The following is a 5227-nucleotide window of genomic DNA, read 5'->3' on the forward strand; positions in this document are numbered from 1 at the left end:
TGTGGAACAAGGAATATCATGGCTGATGTAAGATGGATCATGGCTGAAAGCAGAGAATACCAGAAAGATGTTTACCTGTGTTTTATTGACTATGCAGAGGCATTCTTCACAATGTTATCCATAATTTGTTTTGATTCTGTGGATCATAACAAATTATGGATAACATTGCAAAGAATGGGAATTCCAGAACATTTAATTGTGCTCATGAGAAACCTGTACTTAGACCAAGAGGCTGTCATTCAAACAGAACAAGGGGATACTTCACAGTTTAAAGTTAAAAAAGGTGTGCATCAGGGTTGTATCCTTTCACTATAATTATTCAATCTGTATGCTGAGCAAATAATCCAAGAAGCGGGACTATATGAAGAAGAATGGGGCATCGGGATTGGAGGAAGACTCATTAACAACCTGCGATATGCAGATGGCACAGCCTTGCTTACTAAAAGTGAAGAGGACTTAAAGCACTTACTGATGAAGATAAAAGACCACAGCCTTCAGCATGGATTACACCTCAAAATAAAGAAAAAAATCCTTACAAGTGGACCAGTAAGCAACATCATGATAAATGGAGAAAATATTGAAGTTGTAAAGGATTTCATTTTACTTGGATCCACAATCAACACCCATGGAAGCAGCAGTCAATAAATCAAATGACACATTGTATTGGGCAAATGTGGTGCAAAAAAAAAACCTCTTTAAAGTATTAAAAAGTAAAGATGTCACTTTAAGGACTAAGGTGCGTGCTACTGTAACAGTGCTACTATAACAGAAATACCACAAGTGGGTGCCTGTAACAGAGAGAAATTTGCTCTCTCACAGTCTAGGAAGGTAGAAGTCCAAATTCAGGGTGCCAGCTCCAGGGGAAGGCTTTCTCTCTCTGTCGGCTCGAGGAGTTTCTCAGCACAAGGACTCGCTATTCTCCTGGCTCTTGTTTCTTGGTGGTATGAGGTCCCCCTGTCTCTCTGCTGGCTTCTCTCTTTTATATCTCAAAAGAGACTGATTTGAGACACAACCTAATCTCATAGATTGAGTCCTGCCTTATTAACATAATTGCTGCTAATCACACCTCATTAATATCATAGAGGTAGGATTTACAACCAAAACCAAACCAAACCCAGTGCCATCAAGCCAATTCAGACTCATAGCAACCCTATAGGACAGAGTAGAACTGCCCCATAGAGTTTCCAAGGGGTTCCTGGTGGATTCAAACTGCAGACCCTTTGGTTAGCAGCTACCACTACGCCACTACAACACATAGGAAAATCACATCAGATGACAAAATAGTAGACCATCACACAATACTGGGAATCACGGCCTGGCACAAGTTAACACACATCTTGGGGGGACACAATTCAATCCATAACAATGCAAACAATGGTATTTTTTGTTGCCTCATATGCATGTAAAAGCTGGATAATGAATAAGAAGATGGAAGAATTGATGCCTTCGAATTATGGTGTTGGCAAAACATATTGGGTATGCCGTGGACTGCCAGAAGAATGAACAACTCTGTCTTGGAAGAAGTACAGCCAGAATGCTCCTTAGAAGCAAGGATGGTGAGACTTTGTCTCACATACTTTGGACATGTTATCAGGAAGGACCAGTCCCTGGAGAAGGACATCATGCTTGGTAAAGGGTCAGCAAAAAAGACAAAGACCCTCAATACGAGGGACTGACACTGGCTGCATCAGTGGGCTCAAGCATAACGATTGTGACAATGGTGCAGGACCAGTCAGTGTTTCGTTCTAACACATAGGGTCACTGTGAGTCAGAACCAACTGGACAGCACCTAACAACATATATACATATACTTTTACCCAGTACTTCCACTTCTGTTAATTTACCCCAAAAAAATAATCGGACCCATGTCCAAAGACTTAAACTACAAGGTATTTATTATGGGGTTATATTTAACAGGAAAGAGCTTAGAACCACCTGAAAATCAAAAAATAAATTGATTAAATTATGGCATAGCCATGCAATAGAATACTAGCATACCAGTAAAAATTATGTTTTGGAAGTTTTTTTTCAGAGTTCTCTCAGAACATTCTGTAATTTCCCCCAATAAGCCAGTGATATAGACAGCCGATTTTACAGATGAGGGACATGAGATTCAGGCTTTACCAAGAACTCCAAAAAGTGATTTCTAGATTCCAGCTGTATTTAGCTTCTATTATGTCTCATATCTGAAAGGAGCCCTGGTGAAGCAGTGGTGAAAGCAAACCCACCAGCTGCTCCACAGAAAAAAGATGTGGCAGCCGTAAAGCTTCCAGCCTTGGACACCCTGTGGGGCAGTTCTGCTATGTCCTTTAGGGTGGCTATGAGTCGGAATGACTCGACAGCAACAGGTTTGGTTTTTTCACTATGTCTCATATCCATAGTCTCCTTAAGAGGCATAAAAATGTGATTGCTAATATAAATTGAAAAAATTGCTAATGTAAATTTAAATCAGTTTTTAATGTGACAGGTTTCACAAAAAAATACTCTTGAGAACATGAATTTTGTATTCAAGAAACCCATTTATTATCCAGTTGAACAGCAAACTTGCAAATCATAAATACACATTGCATCGGAAAACAAAGACTAGGCTGAGATAAACCTTGCTATCTTTATACTGTTCCTAGAAATTAGTACATGAATTCTAGTATTTGTTCCTTTAGAAAATTCTGGGTTTTTTTTTTTTCCACTTTAACAGCCAACTTTAAAAAAAATACCAATAATTCTGTACATCTTGGTGTGCCACTTCTATTTGCATTAACTCCTAATGACAAAATATCTAGATTAAGAAATGTAGGCATTCTGACAATGAGCTTTTTGAGCTTTCTTCAAAAAAAAATCAGGAAGATACAATGTTTTTGAGTAATAACTGGCTGATTAAGAATTCTAATCCAAGATTTTAATTCAATTTCATTTCCATATTTGAGTAACTATCAATATATTCCTAGATGCTCTGAAGACATATTTTAAAAATGCATGGAAATTCTAAGACTCAAGATTCAGCAAATATCCCAAATCTAGAGGTTAGAAGAAAGACTTAAATCAACCATTAAGCATTTCCACTATTCTGAAGTTGTGAATCGTAAGGGTTGTACCTTTAACATTTATTTTAATGTGCTTTTAGCCATAAAGTGATTTCAAATACCATCATCTTAAAACTCAGTAACTATGATTCTTCAGTAACTATGATTTAAGTTGTATGAAAATAACGAGATACAGCATGCATAATTCACTAGAACCCAGCTCTATTATGGTTTACTTATAACAAATTTCCTTGCAACCAAATAGACTATAAACTTGCTAATCAATATTTTAAATGACTTTAGATTAGCCGACTTAGGTCTATTTACTATCAAACATATACTGTACTTAAGAGGTGATCTGCTATTAAAATTTATAATTAATATAGAAATCAAAAATAGTATGAATTATTCTTCACAGTTCCATTTCCTTGGATAACATAAAATAAAATAGATGTTTATAAAGTATTTAATAATTTTTTGAGGTCTAAAAAGGATTAAAAGAACTAGTGGTTTGTTGAAATAAAATACATTACATGGTACATAATTAGACTGTTCATGTAAAAAAAAATAAGGACACAGTTTTTAAAGTAGCCGACTAAGCCTGGAAAACTGACCAAAAATATGATCCTCAACATACCATTAGCAGAAATGAGATCACTGGAAGAGGAAGCTGATGAAGTACAATAATCAAGTGATTCTGAGTTTGTTTGTAGACCTGTTGAGTTTGAGATATTTGGCAGGGCTGCCACATTGCACAACCCCATTTTATTCTATGTGAATGGTGCCACAAGAAGTTGTACAATCTTGGCCTAATTTATGGGGCATCTAGATGGAAGTATGAAGCAAGTGGTTAGAATTAAGGGGCAAATTTTCAAGAAAGATGTGAGGGATAGAATTGCAAATATGAGGTCACTGAAATAAGACCAGAAGTCATGGATGTGAATGACATTCCCCATGGAGAGATGGCAGAGAAAGAAAAGGGGCAAAAACAAAAACTTGAGGAAAGTGTTCCATTTGCTGGGTAGGGGGAAAAAGGAGCAAATTAAAGAGACAAACATGTATTTGAGTGTCCAGCTTGACCCAGCTTTATGATAGCAGGACTACTCCTTGTGACAGATGAAACCACACAAAACCAACCCTTGCAATGCTCTCATTATTTACAGCCTCAGTCCTAAACCTTTCTTACATTCTATTTCCTCTCCTTTCCCCCACCTTGTACCTTCATGACTTGCCTTCCCAGTTTAGTCTTGCCTTATATCTTGGGAAATGTTCAACACTGCTTTTCCAACTTTAACTGTGTGCTGCTCTTTTCTGTCTCAGTCTGAACTTTACCTTTGATTACCCGAGAACAATCCCACCACAGCCCCTGGGACTGTGTGCCTGAGTGCAGGGTCTTGCACCAAGTTTTCTTTGGCCCCGTGATTCGGACAGATAATTAACAAAACCAACATCATGCAGTGCCATAGAAAGGAAAGAGAGTTTCAAGGAGGATGGTCACTTGAAAAGGGGCTCCCTAGTGCCTACAAAATAATGTCCCAAATTCTTAGCTTGGTCTTAAGGATTATTCCCCCAATCAGCCTTTCCAGCCTTAGCTACTCCTATTTCCCCACAAGACACTACACGTGAAACTGGACTACTTGCTCTTCACTGGGTATATTTCATGTGCAAAGGCCTGTATACTTTTGCTCATGCTAGCAGCAGGGACAGCCAGTCTCCTATTAAGTCTAGGCATATAAATGTGATTAAGCTTGGCACAAATTCAGTCATAGTATGAGATACGTTAGAAATAAGGAGATTTTAGGTATCGATATTGGTCAGCTCTATAATACTCACTAAGGTATTCTTAGTGATCTTAGAGGTCATTTTACTCAAGAAAGATTGGGGGAAATATAATCAGACTGGGACTAGATCTATCCATTAGATCAAACAATTTCTCTATAAGAAATGTATGATCTGTGAATTGTATGGTATGTGAATTATATCTCAATAAAACTATTACCAAAAAAGAAAGGGGTGGTGGATAGAGTATCTAGGTGCAAAATTTTCAAAGACTAGAGATCCATTAAAGAATGAAATTACACTATTGTTTGGCTAAAAGCTGTGTCTCTCTTGTCTACGTCATCATCAGGTCTTCAAGAAAAGCAAGAGTTGGCCCACAGGCCTCTGAAATGATGTTCAAATGCCTTCTGGATCAGGACTGGTGACAG

This window comes from Elephas maximus, chromosome 7 (genome assembly GCF_024166365.1).
Source record: "Elephas maximus indicus isolate mEleMax1 chromosome 7, mEleMax1 primary haplotype, whole genome shotgun sequence".
Classification (NCBI taxonomy): domain Eukaryota; kingdom Metazoa; phylum Chordata; class Mammalia; order Proboscidea; family Elephantidae; genus Elephas; species Elephas maximus.